The sequence below is a fragment of the Cherax quadricarinatus genome, chromosome 70, assembly GCF_038502225.1.
Source record: "Cherax quadricarinatus isolate ZL_2023a chromosome 70, ASM3850222v1, whole genome shotgun sequence".
Classification (NCBI taxonomy): domain Eukaryota; kingdom Metazoa; phylum Arthropoda; class Malacostraca; order Decapoda; family Parastacidae; genus Cherax; species Cherax quadricarinatus.
In genome coordinates, this window is record NC_091361.1 from 16,668,353 (window position 1) to 16,694,608 (window position 26,256).

The following is a 26,256-nucleotide window of genomic DNA, read 5'->3' on the forward strand; positions in this document are numbered from 1 at the left end:
CAGTAGATCGGCATGGAAATAATATCTCATTTATTTGGCACTGAGGCAGATATATTATTATGGTAATCTCTTAATCTCTAAGTAACTTCATTATATATGAGGCTGGCCAACGCCCAGTCATTCTTCATGCTTATCGTTGGTAATAACTCGATCAAATGAATGTAGAAATAAAATGTGAAGTGTGAAGGGTGAAGAATGTGAAGTGTGGAGGGTGAAGAATGTGAAGTGTGAAGGGTGAAGAATGTAAAGTGTGGAGGGTGAAGAATGTGAAGTGTGAAGGGTGAAGAATGTGAAGTGTGAAGGGTGAAGAATGTAAAGTGTGGAGGGTGAAGAATGTAAAGTGTGAAGGGTGAAGAATGTGAAGTGTGAAGGGTGAAGAATGTGAAGTGTGAAGGGTGAAGAATGTAAAGTGTGAAGGGTGAAGAATGTAAAGTGTGAAGGGTGAAGAATGTGAAGTGTGGAGGGTGAAGAATGTGAAGTGTGGAGGGTGAAGAATGTAAAGTGTGAAGGGTGAGGAATGTAAAGTGTGAAGGGTGAAGAATGTAGTAACAGCAAGTATTAAGGATCTGTGAGAGATCATTCCACTGAATACAGCAACGGATATAAAGCACATATTCTATGCTGTGAATGATAACATAACTCAATATATCGTAATGACACGTTTGCAAACAAACCATACCACGGGTGGGGTTAAAACCCGCGATCAGAGAGTCACAAAACTCGACTTACTTGAATGAATCCTGTTGTGGCTAGCTGGCCCAGTGGCTAATTCGTCGTTCTTGAATTTTGTGACTCTCGCGGGTTCTAACCCCACCCTTGATATGGTTTGTGAATGATAACCTGGAACCAACACAAGACAGACATGCTCGAGAAGGACCAGAGATTAGTAACGAGACTACCTTCGTTGACGGAAAGTAAATCATATAACTTTGAAACATGAAACCATTGAAGACGTAATTATGACTTACAACATTCTCAAAGTAATTGGCAAGCGGATAAAAACAGGTTGTTTGAAATGAGAGAAACTGAACTTAAGTAACAAGGAAGGTAAAGAGAAAGATGAGCCACAGAAACATTGGGATTTTTTTTTATCTCAGGGTGGTGAAAAAAACAAATTTAATCGAACAATGAAGAAGTGAACGTGAACTGGAAACTCTCTTAGGAATTGATACATAAAGTTTTCTTATTCCTTATGTTCCTGATCATCTAGAGATAAATAGGTAGCTTTGCAATCATTAAGCATCTTTATTCCTAAACGTATCGCCTACACAGTAGGCTTTTTCAGTGGAGGCAACAGAAACAGCGGACAGTTAACTCAGCCTGGAGATGAGTTCTGTCCAATAGTCTGGAACAGTATGAAGGTGAAGCATGAGAATGGAGGCTTATATACTGCCAAAGATGAGGCGCAGAATTCTTAAAGACGGCAGAAGAGTCAGGGCCCACTAGCAGAAGCAAGAATGTGAAAGTTGAGAGGCGCCTCCACTGCTTCTTCTATCTCCTCTGTACTGAATTGAAGACGTCTACTGTGCAGGCGAAACGTTCCGGAATAAAGATGCCTATCTCTTTCACACGTGTCGTACTTATCTGCTTGTTAATATTGTATATCATTGTTATATTCGTAAAGAGGTACCTCACTATAAGTCGACTTTTGTGGATAGGATCCCAGGAACTTAAGTTCAGTGCATCAAGTACAACTGAATAATAAATATAAACACCATGAACATTGTTCTACAGCAAAGGATATTCTGAATACATAACTGGGGATTCAACAACAAAAGGATCCAGTTTCATGGTACTTATACACAATTCCCAAGCAAACGAAAAGAAACAGAAATAAGAGTGCAACAAAACACACTAGCAACAACATAGAAGAGAGAGGGTAGAATAGGTCACAAATAAGACTGAAGCACAGCTTAGGAAAATTCAGTCACAGATAAATAGTACCGAAAATGGAAATTATAGCTGCTAGGCACAGCTGTAGCCCGAGGCTAGATGAAGGCAGGCTGAATGAACCCTGGAGCTGTATAGTGCAGACGTAGTGGTTGGTTGGAGCTCTCTGTACTCTCTGTACAGTGAACAACAGAGGTGGGGTTGGTTGGAGCTCTCTGTACTCTCTGTACAGTGAACAACAGAGGTGGGGTTGGTTGGAGCTCTCTGTACTCTCTGTACAGTGAACAACAGAGTTGAGGTTGGTTGGAGCTCTCTGTACTCTCTGTACAGTGAACAACAGAGTTGAGGTTGGTTGGAGCTCTCTGTACTCTCTGTACAGTGAACAACAGAGGTGGGGTTGGTTGGAGCTCTCTGTATTCTCTGTACAATGAACAACAGAGTTGAGGTTGGTTGGAGCTCTCTGTACTCTCTGTACAGTGAACAACAGAGTTGAGGTTGGTTGGAGCTCTCTGTACTCTCTGTACAGTGAACAACAGAGGTGGGGTTGGTTGGAACTCTCTGTACAATGAACAACAGAGTTGAGGTTGGTTGGAGCTCTCTGTATTCTCTGTACAATGAACAACAGAAGTGAGGTCGGTTGGAGCTCTCTGCACTCTGTACAATGAACAACGGAGGTGGGGTTGGCTAGCGTTCTTCGTCTATCTAGTGTAACCCCAATATGACCAGCATAGGGCATACATTCTATTTAGACACTATAACGAACATTATTCTTTTACACAAATGAGGGAACATTCTACTTCGACACAGAGAGGGAACATCCTTCCTCGGTACAGGAAGAGAACATTCTGCTTCGGCACAGTGATGAATCATTCTGCCTTTGCATAGAGAACATTCTAGATAGACGCAATAAGGCAATATTCTTCCTCTGCACAATGAAGAAACGTTCAACCTCGACACACTGAGGGAACATTCTTCCTCTGCACATTAAAGGAACAACGTCGACACACTGAGCGAACATTCTACCTCAATACAGTGAAGGGAAAACCTTAATTCAGCACTGTTCCTTTGTCAGATGTAAAGTTTTTCAATTACTCTTGGACCATTATGACTAAATATTACTAACGAACCAGAATCCTTTACGGATTAAGTCGTAAACAAAAGATTCAACTAAACTCTGCATATGTTCACAAGTACTTACATTCTTCTGGGAGCATATATATATTCACTGATAAATACATTCCTATGTGTATATACCATGCTCAGCACAGTGAACAACCTACCTTGTTGTCTGTAGTGACTCCAGCTGACCGGGGGCGTGGCTTTGGCCATGGGTCGGGGCAAAGATGGGCTGGTCACCCGAGGAGTGATGGGAGGCTTGCTCTGGCTGGGACACACCTGGGTGGTGATCACCATGAGCGGTGTAGGTCGGGACTCCATTTTGGCCTCACCTCACACCCTCGCCTCCAGCTCCTGTCATAAAGAAAACAACACTAAGTCTTCCCGAAGATACATCCATGAAGAAGGAATTTCTTTGGATTATTAGGCTGTGAAGAGTTATTACCGCTGGATAACTCAAGGAATGCAAGCTGTATAGCTTGCTTCTGGGCTCCTCCGTCTTCGCTCCCAACAGCAAGTCAGTAAACCTTTACGTTCACACATTTCAAACCCCGGATCTATTGGATGCGGGTCGGACTAGTCGTCGTTGAACTATTATTCACTCGTACAAACGACTGCCTGATGCTGTTTTACATACATAAATTTCACTAAAATAACCACTGGGTTTATATTTTCAACGAAGAGAGAATTTTACAAAATTAATTCATGTAAAGTGTTAAAAACGTATAAGTCATGCAAAGCAAGAAGTGGAAGAGGAACGATTGTCCTGCTTAGCACCAGACAGACAACTTGCTATTTAGTGTACACTTACCTAGCCAGTAAAATAGCATGTATTACAAGATAACTCTAAGGCACCTGTAGTATTGCTGCCAACGATATTCTTCAGGTCACTTGTTCTGTCTCTGGGCCGGAGTATTGTTGTGCACTAACGGCTCCCTTCAGGGCAGGTGAAACTGGTTACCTGGAAAGTGTACAGTGAATCCTCATTGTTCGTATAAACTCAGTCAAACACCTAAATTACTGAGAGAGCTTGAAGTTCCTAAAACTGTACTCCTTAGAACGCCTGTGAGAAAGATACATTATAAACTTGACATGGACGATACTGGAGGGACTAGTGCCAAACCTGCACGCCGAAAACACTACTGAAGACCACAAGAGGCTTGGTAGACGGCGCAGGGTACATCCAGTGACAAGAAGGGGAGCGATGAATACACAGAGAGAATTCAGTAAGTGTTACGGAAACACGGCTTTTTAACGGCCTCCCCTCTTGCACAAGGAGGAGTACCAACAAATCCTTAGCTGGCTTTAGGTGGGAACTCGATACATTCCTCATAACCTCTTCTTATTAACCGGGTTGTGGTGCATACATTTGACTGTGGATGGCAGGCACTAATAGCTTGGTTGATCCGGAAAATAAAACACCTGGTCTGGGACCGGGTCACTTCAGAAAGCGACTGTAGGTAAACTACTACAGCTTATAGTATTCACGATCAGATAGTTAACACATGTTAGGCCTAGACAGGAGATACATCCATTACCTGAATAGTTGCAACTATATAAATGAAATTTGTGAGGCTTATGAAATATGACAACAAATTCACTTTAACTAAAAAGAAAAAGAGAAAGCATTTATATGTCACTCTTAACGGGACGAAAAATTACTGAACAATGGAAATGCATCTCTGACGCTGAGTGAGGGAGGTAACATGTGACTCACTGACGGTACATGACACGTTGTATGTGAGGGAAGTAACATGTGACCCACTGACGGTACATGACACGTTATATGTGAGGGAAGTAACATGTGACCCACTGACGGTACATGACACGTTGTATGTGAGGGAAGTAACATGTGACCCACTGACGGTACATGACACGTTGTATGTGAGGGAAGTAACATGTTATGTGTGTGTGTGTGTGTGTGTGTGTGTGTGTGTGTGCTCACCTATTTGTGGTTGCAGGGGTCGAGTCTTAGCTCCTGGCTCCGCCTCTCCACTGGTTGCTACTAGGTCCTCTCTCTCCCTGCTCCATGACCTTTATCAAACCTCGTCTTAAAACTATGTATGGTTCCTGCCTCCACTAGGTCACTTTCTAGGCTATTCCACTGCCTGACAACTCTTTGACTGAAGAAATACTTCCTAACATCCCTTTGACTCATCTGAGTCTTCAACTTCCAATTGTGACCTCTTGTTTCTCTGTTCCCTCCCTGGAACATCCTGTCTTGGTCCACCTTGTCTATTCCACGAAGTATTTTATATGTCGTTATCATGTCTCCCCTGACCCTCTTGTCCTCCAGTGTCGTCAGGCCGATTTCCTTTAACCTTTCTTCATAAGACATTCCCCTTAACTCTGGAACTAACCTTGTCGCAAACCTTTGTACTTTCTCTAGTTTCTTGACGTGCTTTATCAAGTGCGGGTTCCAAACAGGTGCTGCATACTCCAGTATGGGCCTGACATACACGGTGTACAGTGTCTTGAACGATTCCTTACTAAGGTATCGGAACGCTGTTCTCAGGTTTGCCAGGTGCCCATCTGCTGCAGCAGTTATCTGGTTGATGTGTGCTTCCGGAGACATGCTCGGTGTTATACTCACCCCAAGATCTTTCTCCTTGAGCGAGGTTTTCGTGTGTGTGTGTGTGTGTGTGTGTGTGTGTGTGTGTGTGTGTGTGTGTGTGTGTACTCACCTAATTGTACTCACCTAATTGTGGTTGCAGGGGTCGAGACTCAGCTCCTGGCCCCGCCTCTTCACTGATCGGTACTAGGTCCTCTCTCTCTCTGCTTCCTGAGCTTTGTCATACCTCTTCTTAAAACTATGTATGGTTTCTGCCTCCACTACTTCACTTGCTAGGCTATTCCACTTCCTGACAACTCTATGACTGAAGAAATACTTCCTAACGTCCCTGTGACTCGTCTGAGTCTTCAGCTTCCAGTTGTGACCCCGTGTCCCTGTGTCCCCTCTCTGGAACATCCTATCTCTGTCCACCCTGTCTATTCCCCGCAGTATCTTGTATGTCGTTATCATGTCTCCCCTGACCCTTCTGTCCTCCAGTGTCGTCAGTCCGATTTCCCTTAACCTTTCCTCGTACGACATTCCCTTGAGCTCTGGGACTAGCCTTGTTGCAGACCTTTGTACTTTCTCTAACTTCTTGACGTGCTTGACCAGGTGTGGGTTCCAGACTGATGCTGCATACTCCAGTATGGGCCTAACATACACAGTGTACAGTGTCTTGAACGGTTCCTTATTAACGTATCGGAACTCTATTCTCAGGTTTGCCAGGCGCCCGTATGCTGCAGCAGTTATTTGGTTGATGTGTGCCTCCGGTGATGTGCTCGGTGTTATAGTCACCCCAAGGTCTTTCTCCCTGAGTGAGGTCTGTAGTCTTTGTCCACCTAGCCTATACTCTGTCTGCGGTCTTCTTTGCCCCTCCCCAATCTTCATGACTTTGCATTTGGCTGGATTGAATTCGAGAAGCCAGTTACTGGACCACATGTCCAGCCTGTCCAGGTCTCTTTGCAGTCCTGCCTCATCCTCGTCCGATTTAATTCTTCTCATCAACTTCACATCATCTGCGAACAGGGACACTTCAGAGTCTATTCCTTCCATCATGTCGTTCACATATATCAAAAATAGCACTGGTCCTAGAACTGACCCCTGTGGGACCCCGCTCATAACAGGCGCCCACTGTGATACCTCTTCACGTACCATGACTCGTTGCTGCCTCCCTGTCAGGTATTCCCTTATCCATTGCAGTGCCCTCCCTTTTACATGCGCCTGATCCTCCAGCTTCTGCACTAATCTCTTGTGGGGAACTGTGTCAAAGGCCTTCCTGCAGTCTAGGAAAACGCAATCTACCCACCCCTCTCTCTCGTGTCTTACTTCTGTTACCTTGTCATAAAACTCCAGGAGGTTTGTGATACAAGATTTGCCTTCCATGAACCCATGCTGGTTTTCATTTATAATCTTGTTCCTGTATGTACTCACCTATTTGTACTCACCTATTTGTGGTTGCAGGGGTCGATTCATAGCTCCTGGCCCCGCCTCTTCACTGATTGCTACTAGGTCCTCTCTCTCCCTGCTCCATGAGCTTTATCATACCTCGTCTTAAAACTATGTATGGTTCCCGCCTCCACTACTTCACTTTCTAGACTATTCCACGACTTGACTACTCTATGACTGAAGAAATACTCCCTAACATCCCTTTGATTCATCTGAGTCTTCAACTTCCAATTGTGACCTCTTGTGTATGTGTCCCATCTCTGGAACATCCTGTCTTTGTCCACCGTGTCTATTCTGCGCAGTATTTTATATGTCGTTATCATGTCTCCCCTGACCCTCCTGGCCTCCAGTGTCGTCAGGCCGATTTCCCTCAACCTTTCTTCGTACGACAATCCCCGTAGCTCTGGGACTAGTCTTGTTGCAAACCTTTGCACTTTCTCTAATTTCTTGACGTGCTTGACTAGGTGTGGATTCCAAACTGGTGCTGCATACTCCAGTATGGGCCTGACGTAAATGGTATACAGTGTCTTGAACGACTCCTTATTGAGGTATCGGAACGCTATCCGTAGGTTTGCCAGGCGCCCGTATGCTGCAGCAGTTATCTGATTTATGTGCACCTCAGGAGATATGCTCGGTGTTATACTCACCCCCAGATCTTTTTTCTTGAGTGAGGTTTGCAGTCTTTGGCCATCTAAACTATATTGTGTCTGCGGTCTTCTTTGCCCTTCCCCAATCTTCATGACTTTGCATTTGGCAGGGTTAAACTCAAGGAGCCAGTTTCTGGACCAGGCTTGTAGCCTGTCCAGGTCTCTTTGTAGTCCTGCCTGATCCTCATCCGATTTGATTCTTCTCATTAACTTCACATCATCTGCAAACAAGGACACTTCTGAGTCTATCCCTTCCGTTATGTCGTTCACATATACCAAGAACAGCACAGGTCCTAGGACTGACCCCTGTGGAACCCCGCTTGTCACAAGCGCCCACTCTGACACCTCGTCACGTACCATGACTCGTTGTTGCCTCCCTGTCAGGTATTCTCTGATCCATTGCAGTGCCTTTCCTGTTATGTGTGCCTGATCTTCTAGCTTTTTCAGTAACCTCTTGTGAGGAACTGTGTCGAAGGCCTTTTTGCAGTCCAAAAAAATGCAGTCGATCCACCCCTCTCTCTCTTGTCTTACTTCTGTCACCTTATCATAAAACTCTAGTAGGTTTGTGACACAGGATTTTCCTTCCCTGAAACCATGCTGGTTGTCAATTATACACTTGTTTCTTTCCAGGTGCTCCACCACTCTCCTCCTGATGATCTTCTCCATGACCTTGCATACTATACACGTTAGTGATACAGGTCTGTAGTTTAGTGCCTCATGTCTGTCTCCCTTTTTAAAAATTGGGACTACATTTGCCATCTTCCATACCTCAGGGAGTTGCCCAGTTTCAAATGATGTGTTGAAGATCTTTGTTAATGGCACACACAATATCTCTGCTCCCTCTTTAAGGACCCACGGAGAGATGTTGTCTGGTCCCACCGCCTTTGAGGTGTCAAGTTCGCATAGCAGCTTCTTCACTTCCTCCTTGGTTATATGTACCTCATCCAGCACTTGCTGGTGTACCCCCCTGTTCTGATTTCCTGGAGTCCTACTGGTTTCCACTGTAAATACTTCTTTAAATCTCGTGTTGAGTTCCTGACATACCTCTCGGTCGTTTCTTGTGAATTCCCCATCACCCTTCCTCAGTCTGATTACCTGGTCCTTGACTGTTGTTTTCCTCCTGATGTGGCTGTACAACAGCTTCGGGTCAGTCTTGACTTTCGATGCTATGTCATTTTCATATTGTCGCTGAGCCTCCCTTCTTATCTGTGCATATTCATTTCTGGCTCTTCGGCTAATCTCTTTATTTTCCTGAGTTCTCTGTCTTCTGTACTTTTTCCATTCTCTAGTACACCTAGTTTTTGCCTCCCTACACCTTTGGGTGAACCAAGGACTCGTTCTGTTCTTCCCATTATTTCTGTTTCCCTTGGGAACAAACCTCTCCTCTGCCTCCTTGCATTTTGTTGCCACATAGTCCATCATTTCTTGTACTGGTTTTCCTGTCAGTTCCCTCTCCCACTGAATGTTTTGAAGGAAGTTCCTCATGCCTGAGTAGTTCCCCCTTTTGTAGTTTGGTTTTTCCCACCCTATTCCTGCTACTCTCTCCACTTGGAGCTCAACTATGTAGTCGAAGCACAGAACCACATGATCACTAGCTCCCAGGGGCCTTTCATACAAGATATCCTCAATGTCTGAACTACTCAAGGTGAATACAAGGTCCAGTCTTGCTGGTTCATCTTCTCCTCTCTCTCTGGTAGTGTCTCTAACATGTTGATGCATGAGGTTTTCCAGTACTACATCCATCATCTTGGCTCTCCATGTTTCGGAACCCCCATGGGGCTCCAGGTTTTCCCAGTCAATCTCCTTGTGATTGAAATCACCCATAACTAGTAACTTTGCTCCCCCCACATGTGCTCTCCTGGCCACCTCGGCTAGTGTGTCGACCATGGCTCTGTTGCTCTCATCGTATTCTTCTCTTGGTCTCCTGCAGTTCTGTGGTGGGTTGTACATTACTGCAATTATCACCTTATGTCCCTCAGACTGGATTGTTCCTACTAAGTAGTCCCTTTCACCCGTGCCATCCATTCCTTCCATTTTCTCAAAACCCCACTGGCTTTTAATGAGCAGTGCAACTCCTCCTCCCCCTCTCCTCCCTCTGTCTTTCCTGAGGATTTGATATCCGGGTGGAAAGATTGAATCTGTTATTATTCTGGTGAGTTTTGTTTCTGTGAGTGCTATTATGTCTGGGGATGTCTCCTTGATTCTTTCATGCCACTCCTCATACTTATTTGTTATTCCATCTGCATTTGTATACAATACCTTCAACTTCTTTTCTAAGACTGTGGTCTGGGAGGTGTATTGGGGTTGGGGAAGTGGGAGACCTGATAAGGAACTATGGGTGGTTGCTGTGGGGGTGGAGTTTGTAATGTAGTGGGTGGGGGCATTGGATATGACATGGGTGTTTTGGTTTAGAGTGTTTGGCTGCACTGGGGTTGACCTGGTTGGGAGGCTTCTATAGGAAGCTGTGAGGGAGGTTGTATTTGATCTTCTTCCTGTGTCTGGGATCTCCTGTCTGTCTTCTCCATCCCCTCTCTTTCCTCCTTTCGCCTTTGTATCATCTCTCTCAGTTTCCGCCTTTCGTCTTGTGTTCTGTCGCGGTCGAGATACACCTTCTTGTATGCCGGCATGTCCCTTAATCGTGCTTTCTCCCACAGTATCCTGTTCCGAGTCGATTCTGCCTTGAAGGTCACTTTCACTGGCTGGGTTCTTTTTACAAACCCCCCTATTCTCCGAAAATTTTCCAGCTGGGTCATGTCGTCTTCTCCGATTACTTTCATGATGCTTTCAATTGCTTTTTTTTCCCCTTGTTTTCTTGCTTCATATGTTTCCCCTTCAACTTCCTGTAGCCCATACACAAAGACTGACCTCACCCTTTCATTCTCCCACTGCATATCCCTGTGTATCCCCTCATTCAATTTGATTTCCTCCATTGCAGCTTTCCTTTCTTCAGTTTCACTAGCTACTGTACATGGGCTCAGTGGCCTGTCATTTTCCCTTCTCGGCTTTCCCTGGGCTCTGTTGTGGTCTTTTAGGGCCTCCACATATAGCTTAGCTCTTTCATTTACTACAGTCTCCACTGATAGAGCTTCTACATGCAGTTTTGCTCCTTCTGTCCCTACAGTCCCCTTATTTGTGGCTGAGGTAGCGGTCTCTGTTGTCAATCCCAAAATGTTCTTTAGTTCTTTAGGCTGTTTCAGATTTTCCAGTTCCTCTTCTAAGCTCTGTATCCTGGCCTCTGCTGCTTTGACTTTCACCTCCCACTTCCTGCTTTCCATGTCTATCCTCTCTTCCATTCTCATGCTAAGTTCTTCTAGTTTCTTTTCCCATTCTTGTTCCCTTTTTGTGAGCTCTGCTGCCCAATCTTCCTTTGCAGTTCCCTCCTCCTGTCCCTTGGGTTTTCTTGTTGCTCTCTGGCAACCCATTTTTTTTTATCCTGATTGCCTCAGAGTGGGAAACCTATGTAATTCTGTATGTTAGGTTAGTATTGTATATGTCAGAGTGTGGGGGGGAGGTAGAGGAGGAACTGTGGCTATATGGGAGAGTAGTGGGAAGGGGGAGTGGGAAGGAGAGTGAAGCAAGTGGGTAAGTGGTTGAGTGGAAGAGGGAGAGGTGGGGAGGGGGAGGGTGAAAGAGGGAGGGGAGGGATCAGGTGAAGGAGTGAGATGTCGGTGGGGGAGGGGGGGGAGTGTATGTGTGAGTCTGGCAATGTGTGTGTGTGTGTGTGTGTGTGTGTGTGTGTGTATTGTGTGTGTGTTGTGTGTGTGTTGCCTGTGTGTGTGTGGGGGGGTGTGGGGGGTGTGGTTGAGTGTGTGGGTGAGTGTGTGGGTGGGTGTGTGGGTGGGTGTGTGGGTGGGTGTGTGGGTGGGTGTGTGGGTGGGTGTGTGTGGGTGTGTGTGGGTGTGTGTGGGTGTGTGGGTGTGTGTGGGTGTGTGTGTGGGTGTGTGTGGGTGTGTGTGTGTGGGTGTGTGTGGGTGTGTGTGGGTGTGGGTGTGGGGGTGTGTGGGTGGGTGTGTGGGTGGTTGGGTGTGTGGGTGGGTGTGTGTGGGTGTGTGTGGGTGTGGGTGGGAGTATGGGTGTGTGGGTGTGTGTGGGTGGGTGTGGGTGGGTGCGTGTGGGTGTGTGGGGGTGTGTGGGGTGTGTGTGGGTGTGTGTGGGTGTGTGGGTGTGTGTGGGTGTGTGTGGGTGTGGGTGTGTGTGGGTGTGTATGGATGTGTGGGTGTGTGTGGGTGTGTGGGTGTGTGTGGGTGTGTGGGTGTGTGGGTGGGTGTGGGGGTGTGTGGGTGTGTGTGGGTGTGTGTGGGTGTGTGTGGGTGTGTGTGGGTGTGTGTGGGTGTGTGTGGGTGTGTGGGTGTGTGTGGGTGTGCGTGCGCACACTAGGATACGCTACTCTTTTGAAGATTATAAAAAAATTTTCACAATCAATTCCTTATTAATATGCACTAATATATACTATATAATATTAATTGCGTACACTTGTGTTTGTGTGTGTGTGTGTGTTTACTAGCTTGTCGTTCTTTGAAAAAGAGGGGGGGGGTTACGTTAACACTATTTGTTATTGTTGTTGTTTCACCGGTACTCTCCCGGCCCAGATCTCCGCACACTACGCTACTTTACTTTTTGAAGATTATAGGATTATTTTTTCTCACTCAATTCCTTATTAATATATACTGTTTATTATAACAATAATTACGGGTGCACACGTGTGTTTGTATGTGCGTACTTGTTTACTAGCTTGTCCCTCAGAAAAACGGGGGGGGGGGTTCACTAGGCTACACAACTCTTCTGGAGTTTACCTGGCGATATTTAGATAATTTACTAACCACTATCTATCTCCTGGTACTGAAATAGGGCGAGACACAGAGACTAGACACTAACCAAAATTAACCACAAATAGGCAAGTGATGTCGTCTGCACAACAATGGAGGTTCCTGCTGGTCGGCTGATATCAACTCCTTCAATTTATAACTCCTTCAGGAACTTTATCATGCATTCAAGTTTTTATTTTCTTTTTCTTTTAAGACTTGGTATTCCCTCTTTTTTCTTTAGTACAGTATTATGGTCATAACAAGTCTGATGATGTTAGCTACCTTCACAACACCAACAGCTGGGGATTGACTAATTTTTTCTTACTTTCAGTATTTACTTAATCACTCTTTTATGACCTTATCACTACACTGCTGCTATAATCAACCAACATATGTATTCGTTAATATTTCAGATCACACCGTTAACCCAATTAACGGTTTGGATATTTTGTGTCAACACTGCGGCCAGTAGCCTGATCAGCTGACTGCTACCCTCCCTCACTCAAATTTCATTCAAATTTAAATTGTAAAATTCTTGATCCTATCACATTATTCGCACTCTTGAAAGCTATTACACTCTTGTAGGTATGTTCACTGATTCACTCACGTACGATGACCGCTAATAATATCTTAGGACAGCCACTAAAACGCTAAATCCTGGGAGCACTATTTAGCGATACTGCTTCACGTATGTATGTGTGTGTGTGTGTGTGTGTGTGTGTGTGTGTGTGTGTGTGTGTGTGTGTGTGTGTGTGTGTGTGTGTGTGTGTGTGTGTGTGTGTCTGTCTGTCTGTCTGTCTGTCTGTCTGTCTGTCTGTGTATAAGACTCAGCAGTCTAAGATCAAGTGAATTAGAGAATTTATTCAAGATTTTAAATCTCTGGCATTTAAAGTGTGATTTAAAGCAACTGAATGTTCCTGAATTTTAGAAGATGATGGGTGAGTTAAAGGAAGATGAGTTCTGCAAGACACATTTTTATGTTCCTATATTCTGAAAGTTTCGTGACGTGAGGTACAAATCCAGATGTACTCCTCTAAACTATTTTGGGGACTAGTTCTTGCTATTTTTTTTTTTGTTTTTTTTTGTATCCGTGTGCTGGTGCGCTACCATCCTCGGGATGGATGTTGGGTGTTTAATAAACTAGCAGCATCAACAGCAATGTCTAAATCTTGTTCTCTCACCGACTTGTATCACCATTCCTTCAACTTATTTATTGATCTCCCTGGTCTCCCTCACCCTTCCTCTCTCATTTATTTAGCTTTCTTTCCTTCGCCTCCTCTCCTGTCATTCCCATAGTCTCCTTTCCCCTTCTATCTCCTTCATTCCCTCTCTCCTACCCTCTTTCACATATTTACTTCATTCTCTCAATCCCCATTCTGCCCTCTCTGCCCTTCTATTATTCTACCTCTTTTTAATACGTAACATAATAATTTTGATAATCTTGACATCGCTTCTGCAGCTACGGTTGTAGTCATCACTGCTCCTGCAACAGTTGTAGTTATCACTTCTACTGCAACTATTGTAGTTATCACTGCCACTGCAGTAATCACTAGTGTTGCTGCTTCTATCACTGCTATGCTGCTGCTGTCACTGCTACTGCTATTACTGTTAATGGTGCTACTGGTGTTATTATTACTGTTGGTACAAAGGTGTTGTTATTATTATTATTATTATTATTATTATTATTATTATTATTATCATTATTATTATTAATTATTATTATTATTATTATTATTATTATTATTATTACTTCTGCTTTTGTTACTACTGCCGATGCCGCTGCTACTGCTTTGTTATTTTCCAGCCAGTCCCAGATAATCACTGTATAACGAGCCTTAAACAGTACATATCTGGCATAGATATTTCTGGTGCTCATGGATAGTCCCCGTTTCCTGTTCTCACGTCAACAGCACACTGTCTATGTATCTAATTCCGTTTAAAATTTAAGAACTTTTATCGCACTGTGGTATGCTATATTTATTTGTTATTGATTATAGCCAATTTAATCCAACTAAACGTAAACATTCTAATCTAACTAAATGTAAACTGTCCGACCTAAGCCTAAACTAACCTAAGCCTAATCTAACCTAAAACTAATCTAGTCTAAATAACGCCATCGAAAATTTTGCAGCAACATTATTTAAGAATTCTCTGTAGAATTTCCTGGGATGACTGATAGTGTGGCTTCAAGTATTGTTAATTGTACTGCTGTTAAAACTGATGATCCTGCTATCATCACTGCTACTCTTCATATATCAAAGATGATTATTATCATAACCAATATTTTTAAAGGGGTAGACCGGTAAGCCAATGGAAGGCCTCGGTCAGATGACCAAAAGCTCCAGCTACGGGTCGTCATATGACTACCTGGAGTGAGTTCCGGGGGTCAACGCCCCCGCGGCCCGGTCTGTGACCAGGCCTCCTTAGGTCAGTGTCCCAGGATGCGACCCACACCAGTCGACTAACACCCAGGTACCCATTTTCTGATGGGGAACATAGACAACAGGTTGAAAGAAACACGTCCAATGTTTCTACTCTGGCTGGGAATCGAACCCAGGCCCTCACCGTGTGAAGCGTGAGCGTTAACCACCAGGCCACCAGATCCGCGTCAGGAAAAACTTGTTCTGTTTCCCAACAAATCTTACCAAACCTGCTACTGTTCTGCATTCTGGATGCTTTGTGCTCATCTGCCTCTGCAAGACCCACACGAGCACATGATGTCGTGTTCTTCCTGCCTCACAAGCCTCCAGTCATGGAGGCTTGTGAGGTAGTTAAAACCGATCACCAACCTGTAGGCTTACGTTGATAGGTCGGAGAATCGAATTTCCGCCACTCCATCCATGCCTTGAATAACCCGCAATGAGCTGACAGCTTCAAACAATAAAACACACTACTCTATAGTTTCCTAATACACAGGAACTAAGCACTTAGGTTAGGTTAGGTAACTGGTAAAGTTTTGCCAGGAAACGACAAACTAAACACCGATGATTTCACCCCAACCCCATTATACCCCAATAACGAGATCATAATGCATGGAAATAATGAGGATGATGACAGCCATCCCGCTGTGTGTGCCTTTCATTACAGTGCTACAATACGGACATCAAGTGAGGCAATAATAGCGATAGACGTAACAGAGGTCGCAGTCATCGTTGCTTTGCATCTAACAACAGTGTTTATCTGTAAGTAAAAACCAATACTTGAACACATGCCAATATTTCAATAAAAAAGTGAATGTTGTGTTGGAGACGCAGTACGAGAAAATAGAAACTTATAATTGAGGCTACCCACAGAACACTGATAAGTGGAGGTCGACCAGACAGGACAGACTTGAGGTTAATGACCATTAGTTCTTGAGACAAGGCTCTGGTGCCTAGAAAGCACCAACACGTCAACCTTGTTAACCTTGATCAAGGAAAGGCTTCTGGTATCCACATAAAATCTAAATAATGAGTACCCATATTGTCCCCATTTGTACAATATAGTGCGGAATAATGTGTTCCTTAACAAGGGTGAACCAATGTTTACATTCTGTAAATGAATATTATCGTCGACAGCATCAACTGAGTAACTTTGTTATCTATTACACAATCAGATCGCCCAACTGCTAAAGTGAGTTCCCTGCCCTGCCCTGCCCTGCCCTGTCCTGCCCTGCCCTGCCCTACCCTGCCCTGCCCTGCCCTACCCTGCCCTGCCCTGCCCTGCCCTGCCCTGCCCTGCCCTGTCCTGCCTTGCCCTGCTCTGCTCTGCCCTACTCTGTCATAGTCTGCCCTGCCTTACCCTGCCCTAGTTTGCTCTTCCCCTGCCCTGTCCTTTCCTGCCCTACTCTGCCCTACCCTACTCTACTCTACTCTTCATGACAGAACAATGAGCATGGCAGATTATTATTATAATCAAATTATTTTAGTTATAATAATAATCTGCCATGCTCATTGTTCCGTCATGCAATACTCTGCTGTGCTGTGTCCTGCCTGCTCAGCCCACTTTTCCCACCGCCTGCTTATGCACTGCAGGCGCACTGCACGTTACTAGAACATCACTGATACTGTACAGATATAACTATCCAAATGATAACAATATGATGTAGATATAGATATCCAAATTATAACAATAATATAAAGTACAGATACACCTATCCTAATGATAATATAACGTACATTATATAGCTATTCAAATGATAATAATATAAGGCATTAAAATGATATCAATATAAAATATTTCATTACTAAACTTTGTAACGTGTTGAGCCATCTTGGAGACGAAGAATAACGCCTTAGTAACACCAGTACCAGCACCTTGGTCCCAGGCACTTGATAATGACAACATATCAGTACTCACATCTTGGGTAATAGTAAACACACACACACACACACACACACACACACACACACACACACACACATACACACACACATACACACACACACACACACACACACACACACACACACACACACACACACACACACACACATACACACACACATACACACACACACACATATACACAAGGTAACAGGGTAACAGAAGTAAGACACGAGAGAGAGGGGTGGGTAGATTGCGTTTTCCTAGACTGCAGGAAGGCCTTTGACACAGTTCCCCACAAGAGATTAGTGCAGAAGCTGGAGGATCAGGCGCATGTAACAGGGAGGGCACTGCAATGGATCAGGGAATACCTGACAGGGAGGCAGCAACGAGTCATGGTACGTGAAGAGGTATCACAGTGGGCGCCTGTTACGAGCGGGGTCCCACAGGGGTCAGTTCTAGGACCAGTGCTGTTTTTGATATATGTGAACGACATGATGGAAGGAATAGACTCTGAAGTGTCCCTGTTCGCAGATGACGTGAAGTTGATGAGAAGAATTAAATCGGATGAGGATGAGGCAGGACTGCAAAGAGACCTGGACAGGCTGGACATGTGGTCCAGTAACTGGTTTCTCGAATTCAATCCAGCCAAAAGCAAAGTCATGAAGATTGGGGAGGGGCAAAGAAGACCGCAGACAGAGTATAGGCTAGGTGGACAAAGACTACAGACCTCACTCAGGGAGAAAGACCTTGGGGTGACCATAACACCGAGCACATCACCGGAGGCACACATTAACCAAATAACTGCTGCAGCATACGGGCGCCTGACAAACCTGAGAATAGCGTTCCGATACCTTAATAAGGAATCGTTCAAGACACTGTACACTGTGTATGTTAGGCCCATACTGGAGTATGCAGCACCAGTCTGGAACCCACACCTGGTCAAGCACGTCAAGAAGTTAGAGAAAGTACAAAGGTTTGCAACAAGGCTAGTCCCAGAGCTCAGGGGAATGTCGTACGAGGAAAGGTTGAGGGAGATCGGACTGACGACACTGGAGGACAGAAGGGTCAGAGGAGACATGATAACGACATACAAGATACTGCGGGGAATAGACAAGGTGGACAGAGATAGGATGTTCCAGAGAGGGGTCACAGGGACAAGGGGTCACAACTGGAAGCTGAAGACTCAGACGAGTCACAGGGACGTTAGGAAGTATTTCTTCAGTCATAGAGTTGTCAGGAAGTGGAATAGCCTAGCAAGTGAAGTAGTGGAGGCAGGAACCATACATAGTTTTAAGAAGAGGTATGATACAGCTCAGGAAGCAGAGAGAGGACCTAGTAGCGATCAGTGAAGAGGCGGGGCCAGGAGCTGATTCTCGACCCCTGCAACCACAATTAGGTGAGTACAATTAGGTGAGTACACACACACACACACACATACACACACACACACACACACACACACACACACACACACACACACACACACATACACACACACACACACACACACACACACACACACACACACACACACATACACACACACACACACACACACACACACACACACACACACACACACACACACACACACACACACACACACACACACACACACACACACACACACACACACACACACACACACACACACACACACACACACACACACATAACTGCTGCAGCATATGGGCGCCTAGCAAACCTCAGAACAGCATTCCGACATCTTAATAAGGAATCGTTCAGGACCCTGTACACCGTATACGTTAGGCCCATATTGGAGTATGCGGCACCAGTTTGGAACCCACACCTAGCCAAGCACGTAAAGAAACTAGAGAAAGTGCAAAGGTTTGCAACAAGACTAGTCCCAGAGCTAAGAGGTATGTCCTACGAGGAGAGGTTAAGGGAAATCAACCTGACGACACTGGAGGACAGGAGAGATAGGGGGGACATGATAACGACATACAAAATACTGAGAGGAATTGACAAGGTGGACAAAGACAGGATGTTCCAGAGATTGGACACAGTAACAAGGGGACACAGTTGGAAGCTGAAGACACAGATGAATCACAGGGATGTTAGGAAGTATTTCTTCAGCCACAGAGTAGTCAGTAAGTGGAATAGTTTGGGAAGCGATGTAGTGGAGGCAGGATCCATACATAGCTTTAAGCAGAGGTATGATAAAGCTCACGGCTCAGGGAGAGTGACCTAGTAGCGATCAGTGAAGAGGCGGGGCCAGGAGCTCGGACTCGACCCCCGCAACCTCAACTAGGTGAGTACAACTAGGTGAGTACACACACACACACACACACACACATACACACACACACACACACACACACACACACACACACACACACACACACACACACACACACACACACACACATACTTCACTGAACACTCATAAGAGTCAACATATTATAACAGGGACTCGTGTTCTGCAATGAATAACGACTTTGTAAAACCCAGCTTTCACATTTTAACGTGACATTGGCTTTATGGACGACCTCGAGCCGAGGAGAAGAAGCGATGTTAGTTTAGGAGTCGTACACAGATAACCCGTACATAAGAGAGAGGAGCTTACGGCTACGTTTCCGTCTGACTTGGACCATTTACAAAGACATAGTTTGACTTTGTGCGGGTTATTTTAGTATTGTTAAAATCACGATATTGTGTTTTTTTTTTCTGGGGTCATTTTTGGGCTGGTTTGTTGCAGGTAGGGACGTCATAAGCCACAATGTTTACATAAATAATCGGTACACAGGGATACCAACCTCATGTTGATAATCCTAAGTACCTTCTTTTGACGAAGACTTAATATCGTTGTACTTTTCATAATAATTAGTAAAAATGGATCAATAATAAATTTTTAAACTCTCCAACGAAGTATTTTTAAAGAATTTATGAATATAGTTCAGACTGGCTGCTAGTTAAAACTGTGATTTATATTTGGCCGTGTGAATCTCAACCACCACATCTACCTATCACTGGGGAGCCTTGATGCGGGTGAAGGGCTCTTTATACAGCCCCTACAAGGGATCGTCCTTGATGCTGGTGAAGGGCTCTTGATGCAGCCCCTACAAGGGATCGTCCTTGATGCTGGTGAAGGGCTCTTGATACAACACCTACAACGGATCGTCCTTGATTCTGGTGAAGGGCTCTTGATACAACACCTACAAGGGATCGTCCTTGATGCTGGTGAAGGGCTCTTGATACAACCCCTACAAGGGATAAACCTTGATGCTGATGAGGGGCTCTTGATACAGCCCCTACAAGGGATCATCCTTGATGCTGGTGAAGGGCTCTTGATACAACCCCTACAAGGAATCATCCTTGATGCTGGTGAAGGGCTCTTGATACAGCCCCTACAAGGGATCGTCCTTGATGCTGGTGAAGGGCTCTTGATACAACACCTACAAGGGATCATCCTTGATGCTGGTGAAGGGCTCTTGATATAACCCCCACAATGGATCGTCCTTGATGCTGGTGAAGGGTTCTTGATGCAACCCCTACAAGGACTCGGCCTTGATACTGGTGAAGGGCTCTTGATACAGCCCCTACAAGGGATCATCCTTGATGCTGGTGAAGGACTCTTGATACAACCCCTACAAGGAATCATCCTTGATGCTGGTGAAGGGCATTTGATACATCCGCTACAAGGGATCGTCCTTGATGCTGGCAAAGGGCTCTTGATACAACCCTTACAAGGGATCGTCCTTGATGATGGTGAAGGGCTCTTAATACAGCCCCTACAAGAGATCGTCCTTGATGCTGGTGAATTGATCTTGATACAACCCCTTCAAGGGATCGTCCTTGATGCTGATGAATTGCTCATGATACAGCCCCTACAAGGGATCGTCCTTGATGCTGGTGAAGGGCTCTTGATACAGCCCCTACAAGAGATCGTCCTTGATGCTGGTGAAGGGCTGTTGATACAATTCCTACAAGAGATCGTCCTTGATGCTCTTGAAGAGCTGTTGATACAACCCGTACAAAGGATCGTCCTTGATGCTGGTGAAGGGCTGTTGATACAACCCCTGCAAGGAATCGTCCTTGATGCTGGTGAAGGGCTCTTGATACAACCCCTACAAGGGATCGTCCTTGATGCTAGTTTAGCGCTCTCGAATTGAACCTGTGCTCCAATTCCTTTAATGGAGTCCGAATGCCAAGGTGCTGTATGACCCCAACGAGTTTAGCGCTACCCCATGAAATATAATAATATACTATATTTCTACAAGTACCAGTACAAGGTATACAGATCATAGCTGACATCAGTGACATACTATTATACAGAAAGCCGCTTGTTATGCTGAGTATTTCCCGCAAATTAGGTCAGTTTTAAGTCCCCAATTTGCTTGAAACGCTGTGCATAAGAAACGGCTTTATATATAGTAGTATGTCATCAAAATGGTATACAATACCGACAGGTTGGTAGGTAAGACACATAGGCAACAGTTAGGCAACTGTTGCCTAACTGTTGCCTATGTGTCTTACCTACCAACCTGTCGGTATTGTATACCATTTTGATGTTCATCTTGTCAGACACTGCAACACATGGCATCTTGGTACAGAAAAACACCTTGGACAACCCTTTCAAGTGGGAACTGTTGGATCTGAGAGGGACCTGACCTCTCAGTGGCTGCATTCTCACTACTACTGCTGCTCTGCACCTCTCCTTCCGACAGTATTTAAGTCTCCGCACTGTCGCTTGATCTTCAGATAGTTCCTGACTATGGAACTGAACTTCTCCAGGCTGAGGGACTGACAACCTCAAATTCTACGACTTCAAGGGTGATGGACTGATTACATCGTCTTCACATCTCTACTGTTCCTGCCTATTTTCTGTATTCGACTGAAGAAGCCTACTGTGTAGGCGAAACGTTTCGGAATAAAGTTGCCTAACTGTTGCCTATGTGTCTTACCTACCAACCATAGTAGTATGTCGCTGATGTCAGCTATGGTCTATATACCTTGTACTTGTACTTGTACTTGTAGAAATAAATGTATATTATTATATTTCATGATAATCTTAAAACAAAGAACTGAAGGTGTCTTCCCGTCCTTACTTCAAGACATTGTCTCCAACTCCCTCAGACGCTGTAAACCCGTACGGTTTAAACACTTGAGCAAATATATTGAAAACCATATTCTATATTCTAAATTGTCTCAGATGCCCCGTGTTAACTTATGTTATAAGCTCTGTGTTTAAATATTTTTTATGTCCAGAGTTGCTTAACTGCATCATGTACCTAACTCTCAGTTGCACTCTGTGATCTAAGTTAAATTGCATCATGTACCTAACTCTCAGTTGCACTCTGTGATCTAAGTTAAATTGCATCATGTACCTAACTCTCAGTTGCACTCTGTGATCTAAGTTAAATTGCATCATGTACCTAACTCTCAGTTGCACTCTGTGATCTAAGTTAAATTGCATCATGTACCTAACTCTCAATTACACTCTGTGATCTAAGTTAACTTGCATTATGTACCTAACTCTCAGTTGCACTCTGTGATCTAAGTTAAATTGCATCATGTACCTAACTCTCAATTACACTCTGTGATCTAAGTTAACTTGCATTATGTACCTAACTCTCAGTTACACTCTGTGATCTAAGTTAAATTGCATCATGTACCTAACTCTCAGTTACACTCTGTGATCTAAGTTAAATTGCATTATGTACCTAACTCTCAGTTACACTCTGTGATCTAAGTTAAACTGCATCATGTACCTAACTCTCAGTTGCACTCTGTGATCTAAGTTAAATTGCATCATGTACCTAACTCTCAGTTACACTCTGTGATCTAAGTTAAATTGCATCATGTACCTAACTCTCAGTTGCACTCTGTGATCTAAGTTAAATTGCATCATGTACCTAACTCTCAGTTACACTCTGTGATCTAAGTTAAATTGCATCATGTACCTAACTCTCAGTTACACTCTGTGATCTAAGTTAAATTGCATCATGTACCTAACTCTAAGTTACACTCTGTGATCTAAGTTAAATTGCATCATATACTTAAAGCTAAATTATATCAAGTATCCTTTATTAAATTATTATGAGCATTATACTTTAGGAAAATAATCCAAACATTTTTTATTATGTTGTAATTAAAGCTTGTGATGTTATTTGGCAAGTTGAGAGAAGATGAAATTACAGACAACTAGCATACTGTGTAACGATATGTAATATGTATTTATGTGGACTATATTTAGTTCCACAGCAAAAATAAACACAGACACACACACAGACACACAGACACCCACACACACACACACACACACACACACACACACACACACACACACACACACACACACACACACACACACACACACACACACACACGGGGCCAGGAACTAAGACTCGACCCCTGCAACCACAAATAGGTGAGTACAAATAGGTGAGTACACACACACACACACACACACACACACACACACACACACAGAGTTGTCAGGCAGTGGAATAGCCTAGAAAAAGACGTAGTGGAGGTGGGAACCATACATAGTTTAAGACGAAATTTGATGAAGGTCATGGAGCAGAGAGAGAGAGGACCCAGTAGCAATCAGTAAAGAGGCGGGGGCCAGGAGCTATGAATCGACCCCTGCAACCGCAAATAGGTGAGTACAAATAGGTTAGTATATACACGCACATATTCACAGACAACGTGAAACCAGTGAGGAAAATACAAGAGGACAAGGACCAAGACAGGCTACAAAACACTCAAGACAAGCTAAGGGCATGATCTGACAAATGGCTCCTGGGGTTTAACCTTACTAAATGTAAAGTTATGAAGCTTGGGGAAGGACAAAGAAGAACACAGACGGAGTACAGGCTCGTGGTCATAGATTGCAAACCTCATTCATGGAGAAGGACCTTGCGGTGAGTGTATTCCGAGCACATCCCCTGAGGCGCACATCAGCCAAATAATTGCTGCAAGCAAATGCACCTCTGGCAAGTTCAAGAACAGCGTTCCGATATCTACACTGTGTACTGTGTACACTGTGTACTTTGTACACTGTGTACGACAAGCCCATTTTGGAGAATGCAGCACCAGTATGGAACCCACACCTGGTCAAGCACATCAAAAAACTGGAGAAAGTGCTCAGGTTTGCAAGAAGACTACCCCAGAGCAAAGGGGTGTCCTATGAGGAGCGTTCAGGGGAACTCGCCCTGTTGACATTGGAGGACAGGAGATCTAGTGGGAATATGATAACGATGTACAGAATATTGAGAGGAATCGACAAGGTGAACAGGGTCAGAATGTTTCAGAGATGGGCACAGCTGGAAATTGAAACCTTGAGAGTTGTCGGGAAGTGGAACAATCTGGATAGTGAAGTTTTAGAGGTGGAATTCATAGATAGCTTTAAGAAGAGGTATGACAAGACTTGATGCCGGAAGAGAGTGGACTGGTAGCAGCTAGCGAAGGGACGGGGGCCAGGAGCTGTGAATCGACCCTTGCAACCCCATATAGGTGAGTACACACACACACACACACACACACACACACACACACACGTACTGGGGATTAAGGGTAGAGAGGCACTGAGTGCTAAATATCACTGCTAGTGATGAGCAGCTAATGAGAGACCTCGACAAACTACAGGTGTGGCTAAACAAGTGGTTATTATTAAGTTTGGGAAGTCTGTAGAACGGACATATGAGATTAACTTTCCACACCCCTTCGGGAAAATGCGTCCACGCAGTGTCTGCTTCTTCCACCTTCATTTCTGATGCAATAGTTTAAATTTTCCCCTACCATACTTCGTCACTCCGCCCCTTTCCTGTTAGCTCTGACAGTGTCAAATAATTTAAACGCCTGTATGAGACATTCAACAAGGATGTCCCTACTGTTACTTGAATCAGATCTTGATTATTGCAATAACATCTATATTTCCCACAGACAATTAGCCTTAGCTCATCTGTTTCTATGCTTTTCCCAGTACGTTTAGTAGATTCTTAGGAGTGATTTCTTCGCCTCACTCCATTGTAATCTATGTCTGTACATTACTTTGTTCATATCATAAACTATTTCATGAGCTGATCACTTTCCTAAAATATCTTGGGATATTTTTTTTCTCACAACCATGTCTCTGTCTTTCATCGGTTTAAAGTTTTATTTAACTCAGCAACTGTCCCCCTCGACTGCGCTGGCCAAAGCTGTCACCGCTGCCCCAGAGATGCACCCCATTTCTTGCATACATATCATGAGTGACATAGAACGTATGTGCCTTGTCAATAAATGGAACTGTATTTATCTAGCCATAAATTGAGACCAATTGCAGTATTTGTCCAGCCAGAAATTTACCCTAATTGTAAAAGACATCTATACACTGACCACCACTACTCATCAAAATGCTATTTATGACAAGGATCCCTTCATTTGATCTAATGAAACTTACAGCTGTTGTGCCTCCTGCATTTCCCAATACAATTTTACCCAGTACTCACAACTTCTATCCCTGTTACAGAATGCTCTCCCTATATATCAGTTGTGAACCCTTAACAATGAGAGCATTGTGGAATCTGTACTAGAGTATTATAAACATAATACTCAGAGTTCAAAGTGGGTCGGCAGTATACACTACATGAGAACCTTAACTCAGGAACTCTAACAACAATTACAATTTTTGGAATTTACTTCGTCAATGTAATTTTTGTCGTGCAAAAGGCACAATTATTTTGATGATAGATAATTTGTAAAATTAAAATATATTCTGCCATCGGGCTGATCTAGATTAATGCTCATCAACAATTTTACCATCTACTGATACCAAGCCATGATGGTATTCTAGCATGAAAAAAAAACCATACCACGGGCGGGGATAGGACCCGCGATCGCTGGTTCTATCCCCACCCGTGATAGGGTTTGTTTACAATCATGTCCCCTCAAGGAAGGTTCCTTGATGTTGGTGAGGGGCTCTTGATTTAGGGAATTGGATCTGTGCTCCAGTTCCCCGAATTAAGCCTGAATGCCTTCCACATCCCCCCCCCCCCAGGCGCTGTATAATCCTCCGGGTTTAGCGCTTCCCCCTTGATTATAATAATAATAATTACAATCATGTCATTGCGACTTCGTGAGTCATTCTAGCATGACCTGCTAGCTGGTGTGGAGTGCTGCCTATACCCGAGGTTATAGGTCTCATTAATATACCTAGCTTGTGCACTCTGGGTAATCCATATATATGTGCAGGTTCAAGTATGTAAGTTATCACATGCAGGAAACGTTTGCCTTGTTTGGTTCTCTTAAGAACAGAACGGATCTCACATAATAAATGTTTTTCTTCGTAAATATGTATAGGACAAGATATGAACTCCGGCAGATACACTGTTATCTCTGTCAACAGCACAATCAATAATAACCTTCTCAGATCCTTAGGCAAAGTTAACATCAGTGCTGTCAAAATATCGTCGAAAGCGTAAAAGACTTAGTTAAAAATAAAACCATAATTATAGACACCACAGCCGCGTCTACATAATATCACATC